Source organism: Benincasa hispida, chromosome 4 (genome assembly GCF_009727055.1).
Source record: "Benincasa hispida cultivar B227 chromosome 4, ASM972705v1, whole genome shotgun sequence".
NCBI classification, from domain to species: domain Eukaryota; kingdom Viridiplantae; phylum Streptophyta; class Magnoliopsida; order Cucurbitales; family Cucurbitaceae; genus Benincasa; species Benincasa hispida.
In genome coordinates, this window is record NC_052352.1 from 39,097,870 (window position 1) to 39,109,452 (window position 11,583).

Genomic DNA, 11,583 nt, shown 5'->3' on the forward strand with positions numbered 1-11,583 from the left:
ATTTTCAAAGATAAAAAATAAAAAACAAAATAGTTATCAAACGAGGACTATTTTTTTAGTTTTAAAAATTTGAGTTAAATTTTTAAATCATTGGTAAAAAGTATATAATAAAAGAAAAAATTTAGAGGTAAAAACAGGGTCAATAAGTTTAATTTTAAAAAACAAAATAAAGAATCAAATAATTATCCAAGATCTTGCTATTTAAGTTCGAGTACTTTGAAAAATGGGCAAATTATATATACAAATAGTTTTACTCAGTTCTTAGGACTTGAAGATTTAAGAGTCAAAGGGACCCTTCTTCTGCGTGCATTTCCCCAACGCGTCGACAGGAAAGCTAAATCCGACAACAACTTTGTCAAGAAAATCAAAAGGCTTGGGGCAAAACTGTATCGTTTTGTTTTTATTTGTTCAAAATGAAACTTCTTTCCTCTTATGAATTACAATTTTTTCTTTCAGTTTTGAGTTTATTTTTCGCTTTTTTTTTTATTAAAGGTTTAATCGCAACACATTTTATAACAGATAGTAAAATAAAAGTGATTTAACACACAACATAACTTGTTATACACGATGTTATAATATTTCTAGAAAAATTGTAGATAAACACAAAAGACTAAAGCCAAAACAAAACATAGAATTTTGTAACCCAGTTTGATGCAATACCGCATACGTTTGAGGCAGTATGCCCGTGAAAAGATATATTCACTAATATAAAGTAAACAATTACAACGATCCACTTATTTGTTAGTAGATGACAAAAATAGTAACACTGGAATAACCCAACTTAGAAAACAATTATTTAGTCTCCACTAAGTGTAAGACTCCCTCTCAATGAATTTTAGGCTCTCATTAAGTGTAAAATCCCTCCACCTTCAACGTACTTAGACTCCTCTAAGTATAATAATCTTAACAGATAAGGAAAAAGTATTCTAAATATTTTTTTGTCTATTACGTATTCTAAATATTTTTTTGTCTATTACGTTATAATGATATTTAGATGTTTTTCATTGATACATATCTATAGCCACTTATAAATATATTGATATGGTATATCAAATATAGGCTTAATAATAAATGAACATGTAGATAATAAAAAAAAATTAAAAAAAGAAAAAGAAACAAAACTTAAATATCATTGTTATACTATTTTATTTGACTGATAATGTATATCAGTCATATATACCTAATGTAAGTAATTGCCTAATGATAATTGAAGTAGTAATCGCCTAAAGATAATTGAAGTAAAGTAATACGATTTTTATATACTATATTTGTAATATATTGATATGATATATTAATAGCAAATAAAATAACAAATGAGCATATAAATAATCAATAATAAATACTTATTATTGATAGATCTCTATAAATGATAACGTCTATCACTGATAGATCCTTAATTGATAGAATCTCAGTAATTCATAAGTCTACCTATAATAGATTTTTGTCACTGAATGATAGAACTCAATTAGTAATATCTATTAATAGAAGATAAAATTTTTTCATACTTACAATTAATTTTAGATTGTGCTAAATTCTATTGACATATTTGAAATTGCTTCAACCTAAAATATTAATCATATTGTTTAAATTTGGTTATTAAGTGGATGTAGAATATATTACTATTGTGAATTTGTTTCTCTCTAATTTTCTCCTAGTAAGTTGGTAAGATTTGTGGAAAGGGAATCCAATAATTTCACCAATTATTTATCACGCGTTTATAGTCAATGGAGACTTGAGCTCATCGCCTACCTTTATTGAAAATTTTCATACCACTACACAATTTATATAAATATATATATAATATATATATTATATATATATATATTATTTATAGGTTAAACTGACCTAATTAAACTTTAAGCCTCCATATTTAACAACTGTGGAGAGTAGAAAGAATTAAAAAAGAAGGCAAAGACTTGAAGAAGTCTACATTATATAATTTCGAAGAATTTATGAGTAGCAGATAAGGAATTTAAGGAGAACCCATCTCCAACTTCATTTACATTATCAAACAATAACCATTGAAGCTGGGCAAACAAAGTAATGGCCAAGGAAATTCTTAATCAACCTGTTTCTGAGTTGGAGGCTGATGATCCATCAAATACTATCCCATTTTCACCTTATAAGGTATATTTTCAAAGACCCCTTTTCCTCTTTTGTTTTATTTTACAAATTATAAGGAATATATGTTGAAATTAATTAAGTTAAACATACTTTAATTTGCTTGAGAAGTTGTAAATTAATTATGAGTTTATGAAAATTACATTTGAGTTCAATTTAGGTTGAGAGTTAAGTATGTTAATGTATGGATGAGAGTTGATTTTGTAGTTTCATGAATTTAAGTCTGCAGTTAATATGGAGTTTTATTTAATTAGTATATACTATTGTTTAAGAAAGTAGGGAGAATAATATATAATGAGGGAGTTCAAATAAAAAGTGTAAACCCGATTTGAAAAGTTAAAATATAAATAATTTTGTTTATCGTCTCAAAATATTAGTTTATTGACTATTATTTGTTTGTGAGTATGTATCACAAGCTTCCAACGATATATTTGAAGAGTCTTTCAAATATATATACATGCGTGTGTATTATTTATTTATGTTTTTTTTGGAATTAATCCTTACAACTTTAGTTTGCAATAAAACCCTAAAGTTCTATATTAAATTATATTTGGAGACACATAAGACCAAACAATTTTTTCCAAGAATATATTTTGAAACTACATTTTGGATATATATGAACGTTCATACTGATACATGTGAGATGAAGTTGCTAATAAACTTGTAGAATTTGATATTTGTTTTTTAGTTTACAGCTATTTTTGTTATTTGAAAGAAGATATCTTTTCAAACATATTCCAGAAAAAGGACATAAACTAATTTAACAGAATAGTTTCTAAACACCGAAGATGTTTTCCAAATTAATTAGAATGAAATATGAAAATATTTTTGTATCCGGTTCCTTTTTTATTCTTAAGTTTTAAAATGCTATGTTGTTTTTATTTTGGTTTCAATTTAGTACTTACATTTTATAATGTTACAAATTTCCTACCTATCCTAAAAAAAAAAAAAAAAAAAATTCCTCTCGAGATTTGAATTTTTGCTTCAATTTAGTCCTTAAATTTAAATATGTATGTCATACAATGTCAGGTAGAGGTGTTCGTAAGTTGGGTTGAGTTGGATTGGATTGAAATACTTTGTAGGCCCAATTCAACCATTTTGGGTTGTAAATTTCTCCAACCTAAACAATGTTTCATAAATCTTGAACTCAATCCAATCCAACTATGATATATTTGAGTTAGGTTGATTCAGGTTACTCGAATCATTATTTAAAATTTAAGAAATAACATGTTAATATGCGAAAGAATTTGTTTAATTATTCTACTATTGAATTAGGATGAGCAAAAGTCAATTTCGATTTGATCAGTTATTCTCATCTAAACACATGGTGATACTATTTTGTATGGGGGATTTGCAAGTTTTGACAGCCAAAAAGACCCTTCTTCCGCACCCCGTGCATTTCCTCGACGTCCCCAAAGAAAAGCTAAAACAAACAACTTCGTTCTCAAGAAGATGAAAAGGCTTCGAGCCAAAATTTGTCGTTTTGTTTTTATGTGTTCAAAATGATTTCTTCAGCAACTTTCATTACTTTTTTTACCCTAATCTAATTTAAATTGAGGATTATGTTCTAATTGATTCTCTCAAAGTTTAATACATTATTCTTCCATGTGGATTAAGCATAAAACTATGGTAGTTTGCAAAAATATTTGCAAAAAATAAGTCAACTGGAAATTCTTTGTAAAAATAGGATAATTTGTTTGTTCTTACTCATGTCAGTCTTTTGTAAATATTCAACCTTGATATGCTCTGCCACGTGGACAACCCTTAACCTATTGAATCTACTTTTACCCATTTCACTTTTTTTTTATAGAGAAATTTTCACACATAACAAAAAAAAAATCAAACTATTTACAAAAATAACAAAAAAAATATATATATATATATATACATGGATAGACAACTATTAGCGTCTATCAATGATAAAATTAATAGAAGTCTATCAGTGTCTATTAATGATAAAAATTTATAGAAATCTAGAATGATTAAATTTTGCTATTTTCTAAAAATAGTTTCTCTTATTTTTCTATTTTTTAAAGTCCATTTTTAATATAACATCTATTTCAACATTTTTTTTTAACTCTCCACCTTAAATGAATAACTAAGTAATAAAAGCAAATTGAACACAACTCATGGCCCATTGATTTTTTTCCTTGCTCTAGTGTTGGCAAAATTTCCCATGGGGACCCACCTCGATCGGGATGGGAAAACCCCGGTTTGACTGGGGATGGTGTCAAATCGAGAAAAATTTTTGGGGCCCCATCTGGAGACGGGGACAGTATCCCCGCCCCGTCCCGACCCCAACCTCTATTGATCCTCGACCCTGATTTGATATATTTATAATATATAAAATAATTTATTTATATATATGTTTATAATATATAATGTTGAATTGAAGCCCAACATTAAATATCTAATTTCTAACTCTAAGCCCAATAAGTCAAATCCAAACTTAAAAAAAAAAAAAAAAATCCCTAAATTGAATATGGTAGGGGATTCCCCGTGAGGAATTAGTAGGAAAATCCCTATTGGGAAACGAGGAATAGGGCCCGCAGGGACCTCTTTTCTCAACAAAGAATCCGCACCCCTGTCCCCGCCTTCAAATGGTGGGGACGGGGTTGGGGATGAAGGTGAATTTCCCCCATGGGGCTGGGATGAATAAAACGAAGTCAATACTGTAACAAATAAATGAAGAGTTATAAGATCCTACAATAAAACAAAGTCGATACTAAATAAAAAAAATTTGTTTTCAGAAATACATGGAAGAAATAAAATGAAAACAATGTTAATAAATACAGAAAGAAAACAACGTCTGGAACTCAACATCTTGACCAATCGTCCAACTTCAACTCCGAATAGCATCCTACAATAAAATCAAACCATTCAAATGCCATAATCTTTTATAGACAAGAACAATTATAACCGCCCCCCAACAACACGTTCAAACTTCATAAACATCCATAAACACACAAAAACTCCAAGTTGAATGGCAGAACGAACAAAACGAGTACAATCAAACTCTACCCATCCCCCACGACATTCCCAACGCTCATAAACATAAGAAAACTTATAAACTCTTTAAAACGATTATAACCAAACTCTACCCACCCCCACAACATAGTCAAACTTCATAAACAAGAACGAATACACATAAAACTCAAACTTTCTCCCCAAAACAATCTAAACCAAACCCGAACCACCCCCCACAATACATTCGAACTTCATAAACATTCATAAACACACAAAAACTCCAAGTTCAACGATAAAACAAGCAAAACGAGTATAATCAAACTCTACCAACCCCCACGACCAACATGGAACTTCTCATAAACATAAAAAAAACACACGAAAACCTACAAATTTAACTCCAAAACGATTATAACCGAACTCTACCCACCTCCACAACATATTCAAACTTCATAAACAAGAACAAACACACATAAAACTTAAACTTTCTCGCCAAAACAATCTAAGCCAAACTCGACCCACCCCCTGCAATACATTCAAACTTCATAAATATTCATAAACCCACAAAAACTCCAAGTTCAACGACAAAACGAGCAAAATGAGTATAATCAAACTCTGTCCACCCCCCACGACAACATGAAACTTCTCATCAACATAAAAAAAAAAAAACACATGAAAACCTACAAGTTCAACTCCAAAACGATTATAACCGAACTCTACCCACCCCCACAACATATTCAAACTTAATAAACAAGAATGAACACACATAAAACTCAAACTTTCTCGCAAAAACAATCTAAACCAAACTCGACCCTCCCCCCACAACACATTTCAACTTAAAAAACATTCATAAACACACAAAAACTCCAAGTTCAACGACAAAACGAGCAAAACGAGTATAATCAAACTCTACCCACCACCCACGATAAACATGAAACTTCTCATAAACATAAAAAAAACACACCAAAACCTACAAATTCAATTCCAAAACGATTATAATTGAATTCTACCTAACCTCACAACATATTCAAACTTCATAAACAAGAACAAATACACAAAAAACTCAAACTTTCTCCCCAAAACAATCTAACCAAACTTGACCCACCCCCACAACACATTCGAACTTCATAAACATTCACAAACACAGAAAAACTCCAAGTTCAACGACAAAACGAGCAAAACGAATATAATCAAACTCTACCAACCCCCCACGACGAACATGAAACTTCTCATAAACATAAAAAAACACACGAAAACCTACAAGTTCAACTCCAAAACAATTACGATTGAACACTACCCACCCCCATAACATATTAAAACTTCATAAACAAGAACAAACACACATAAAACTCAAACTTTCTCCCCAAAACAATCTAAACCAAACTCGACCCACCCTCCACAACACATTCGGACTTCATAAACATTTATAAACACACAAAAACTCCAAGTTCAACAACAAAATGAGCAAAACGAATATAATCAAACTATACCCACCTACCACGACAAATGTGAAACTGCTCATAAACATAAAAAAACACACAAAAACCTACAAATTCAACTCGAAAACGGTTACAACCGAACTCTACCCACCCCCACAACATATTCAAACTTCATAAATAAGAACGAACATACATAAGACTCAAACTTTCTCCCCAGAACAATCTAAACCAAACTCGACCCATCCCCCACAACACATTCGAACTTCATAAACATTCATAAACACATAAAAACTCCACGTTCAACGACAAAACAAGAAAAACGAGTATAATTAAACTCTACCCACCCCCACGACAAACATGACAATTCTCATAAACATTAAAAAACACACAAAGACCTACAAATTCAACTCCAAAACGATTACAACCGAACTCTATTCACCCCACAACATATTCAAACTTCATAAACAAGAGCAAACACACATAAAACTCAAACTTTCTCCCCAAAACAATCTAAACCAAACTCGACCCACCCCCTACAACACATTGAAATTCATAAACATTCATAAACACACAAAAACTCTAGTTGTTTTGGTACCATAGCTGCATAATAGCCAACAATTCTTTATCATAAAGCTACTAAGACATAACTACTTTGCTACCATAATTGCAGGATAACAACATACTAGACAACTAAATAGTGAAGTAATCACACCTAATTCGATGGCCCTCCTCTCTATGATTGTATCATGTCTTCAATCATTTTTTTTTTTTTTCATTTCTTCTATTTGTCTTGTGTGATCCTCTTTCATTTGTTTTTGCATCTTCAAGTTCCTTAATCCTCAATTGAGACTGTTAGAAGTTGGCTCTCAATTCCCTCACCTCCCTCTCCGTTCCTTGAGTAGATGATGAACTCGATGAGCTATTACCCCTTCTTAACTTAGGTTTAGGGCCTCAGCCTAGGCCTTTTGAATATCCGGGTCGTCTACCTAAAACTGTCTCACAGATTTCATCCCCTGTTTGTGGTTGAGAACCTTCTGGAATGGGGTTAGATTCTAATTCTAACATTTGATTCTTGACATATTAATTAAATGTGTATGTACGAGCGACTTATCATCGTAATAAATTAATATGAAATACATGTAAACAGAGAAAAAGAAACGAGTAGATACATGAATACTCATCATCGTCATCTAAATCAAATTATTCATCAGCACTTGAACTGTTATTGGGAGATAATTGTTCTTCATCATCGTTTATAAAGTCATCATCACCATGTCGAATGATTGGTCTTTCCACAACTATAGGATCTGTTGGGAATGTCCTAGAACTTGCAGTTCGTGTTAAACATTATATTTTATCAATAACAATGACTTGTTGATTTTGCATTTTATTATAAAAATTTAATAAACGCATCATTGGCTATAGTTTGAATGCTGTAACTTTATGTAGTGCCATAAACAGGATCAAGTTGACAGTATATAGCCTAAATGGTCTAAGTATATGGATGAAATTGGGTATCTCGTCTTAGTAACACTATTGGATGCAACCCACTCTGTAGTTGTTACAAGAAGTTGTAAGGTGCTACAAACGATGTGATCCACAAATCGTTCATGTTGAGACATGAGAGTGGGGGCATCCTATGCAATGAGTTTGCATATATACTGGACCACGAAAATAGTCACTTTTCTTTATAATGACCGTTTACTGTTAAAACTGACTATTTCATTTATTATATACCTAGGTTAACTCGATCTTAATCTTGAGCTAGCTATGAACTCCTGTTTGTTCGGAATTATCCTTTGATCTGCAAACGGTGAGAGTAGTCCAACACCATTGCTCAATAAGCTTAACATTTTGGAGATAAGACCGGATGAATAACTGGGGACATAGCTTACAAGATGGAATTCACTCCTACCCTATTTAGGGTTAGCAGATAGGTTGTTCTCTTAAGTACTGACTCCAGGTCTTGAACAATCGAGGCTCCACCTTCTTATGATAGAGAAAGGATTGCATTCATAGAGATTATGAATCATAATTGTTCATTAGAGGATTAGTAGAAACTTAAGGAACAAGATGTAGTCACAGGGGTAAAACGATATTTTTGACCTAGCTGTAATTACGAACAACCTGTGAAGGATCGACTTACTGATTATGGTTATTAAGTGGACATAATATATCTACAGTGAGGGGAGTTCAACTATGGGCTATAGTGGAGTGTCCCATTAGTTAACGAATAGGGGTTAGATTGGACTAATGAGTTTAGCCGATTAATCTCGAATCATTGGAGCCCATGATCTATAGGTCGCAAGGTCCCCATACTAGCTCGTAAATAGATAAGCTTTAGGGTAGCTTGAGAAATTAATTTCAAACGTTCAAATTAAAAAGAACAAGAGAATAAATATTTAAATATATAAAGATGATTATTGTGCAAAAATTAATTTAATATTTGATATTAAATTAATTATTTTTTAAAATTAGTTTATGAAATTAATTTAAGAAAATAAAATTTTGAATTAAAATCATTTTTTTAAAAAAAGGAAAATGAAAATTCGTTTACATATTGCACAAAAATGGAAAATGGGTTTTTTCCATTATCATTATATTTATGTTCACACAAAAAGCATTATCTTCTCTACTTTGATTCTCCAAGCATGAGCTGCAAGCCATGCACTTCATCTCTTTGCATGTTTATCAAATATATAAAAAGAAGATTGGAGTTGTTGGAGAAAGATAATACAGAATTTCAAGAGATTTTTCTGAAGAAGAAGTTGTCTTTTTCAGCCAGGCTGCTGTGAGTTTCTCTGGTTTATTCACATCTTCAAGTTGTTCTTGAGTCCTACAACTCTACCTAAAGCTCTAAGAGCATAGTAGGGAAGACTTTGAGGTGGTTCACGTTGATAACAAGTGAAGATAGGAGCTAAACATACGTTTTCTTAGAGAGTTCATCAAAGGTACGTTCAAAACACCCATTTTTTTTAAAAGAGCATGCTTTAGTTTTTGCTAAAATTAGTGAATTAGAAAGCCTATGGATCCTTGATACTTCCGCTACATGTTGTTTAACTCTTTCAATTGGTATCAGAGTATCTTTTAAGCTTTCAATTCGATCTAATTTCGGTAAGGTGGGTGTTTTTTCATGAGATATATGAAACTGATGCACTGTTATGGTTTTCTCTGTTTTGGCATTTTAATTCTCTTTAGTTTCTCAATTAAATTTGTATTTGGCTCTTGTTTGATGAGAATTTATGTGTTACAAGTGTATGTAATTTATTTAGAGTTATTAGAGTTGAAATAATATATAATTGAAGAAACAAGCGAAAGAGGTCGAGCTACTATTCGAGCTTTTTCAGCTTCTGCTTAAATCTGTTGCTGAGGTCCAGTTGCTAAACAATCGTTTAGCTCCAGACGTTACACAATGAGAAGAAAAGCTAGATGATTGTTTAGTAATATGTGCTGGTCCTTGTGATGTTGAATGCTAAACTATCGTGTACCTGGGGGAGCTAAGCGATGTGTTCATTCGTTATACGATAGCATTACGCGATCGTTTAGTTTTTGTTGTGGAAACTAGACGATATGTTGATTTTGCTAAACGATGGCGCTATATGATCGTTCAACAATGATGTGCACTAAACGTGATGAAGTGCTATGCGATAGCAATGAGCGTTCGTTTGGTCGTGGAGCTACGCGATTGCGTAGATAAATGCTATGCAACGCGATGATGTTCTATACGATGGAGCTATGCGATCGTTTAGCTGCGAGCGGATATTAAACGACGACTTGAATGCACTAGGCGATGGTGTTATGCGATCGCTTAGTACTATGCGATGGAGCTAAGCGATTGCACTACGATGGAACTAAACGATTGTCTAGTCCTATGCGATAGAGCTAAACGATCGTTCAGGTTTCAAGGAACACTATACGATCATGTACTTCCTCTCAACCCCAGGCGATGACACTAGATGATTACATCTAGGCATTACATGATCGGTTTTAGCAGCATATTGAGGTTGGACCGAAAGCAACCGATTCGATCGATTTTCTCAAGGTTCAATCCGGTTCAGCCTCAAATGGTTGTGATTGGTCCGGTTTAGGCTTTGTTGGTCCGGTTCAGACTCGTCTAGCCCGGTTTAAGTTGTTTTGGGTTCGATTTGGAGCAGTTCGAGCGGTTAAAAGATAGTTTTGAAGCTGTTTGTAATAGTTAGCTGTCTGTTTGCTTGTTTATGCCAAAACGAAAACCATAACAGTTAGTATTTAATTGTTTATGCATGAGATGTATGTGATAATTAAATAAATTCATGTATATGCATACAATATTGAAGGAAATCGGAAATGAGATTTCCATTAGCAGCAGAACAAGACTATTCCAAATTACAATCATGAATTAACATATGTTTACAGTCGACTTCAATACACACGGTTATACAATTACAATGCAGAAATTACAGCATGAACAACAAATAAACAGAGATCAAACTTTACGCACATATGAGGAAACGTCTCCACGCTCTGTTGCGCGACTCTGATCGAACAACAGTAACCATGAGCACTCGATCTACACGACCGCAACACAGCACGAACACCACACGAACACTTCATGCTTATCCTCAACGATCTCCTTGGTCACGAATTCCTCTGCAACATGAACGACCTCCACATCACCACGAACGGCCTGCAGAAAACCTCGACGGTGTCGAGTTGAGTCTGACACCACCAATAAGGTGACCTTAGTGTTCTTGGTGTGAGAATCCAGAGGGTGGGCTCTGTTCGGACTTGGTATGAGGCAGATGAACAGAGGAAACAACGATCGCATACACGACTGGGCAAGTGGGAGATGGCAGAGACTGATCGTATAGGTCGATGCCCAATCGTTTAGATAAAGCTATGCAATCATCTAGCAAAAGCTATGTGATCGTTTAGCTCTATCGTTTAGCTCGGTCTGTCGCCTATAGACTCTACACTATCGTTTACCTTGGGCCAGCGATCGTCTAGCAAAGCTATGCGATCATTTAGTAAATATTGCACGATTCTTTAGATCGCCACTGCACGATCGTTTAGCTCGCCC

General features: G+C 33.0%; 1 long non-coding RNA gene across 1 annotated transcript in view; it reads left to right on the forward strand.

Annotated features, from left to right (window-relative positions):
* The first annotated feature begins 1,845 nt into the window (after positions 1 to 1,845).
* The window catches only part of LOC120075172, a 41,152-nt gene continuing 31,414 nt past the window's right edge, over positions 1,846 to 11,583 (forward strand). Inside the window, exons 1-2 of the long non-coding RNA XR_005481207.1 lie at positions 1,846 to 2,127; positions 9,306 to 9,475. This is a non-coding gene — a long non-coding RNA (uncharacterized LOC120075172). The remainder of the gene's footprint in view (positions 2,128 to 9,305; positions 9,476 to 11,583) is intronic.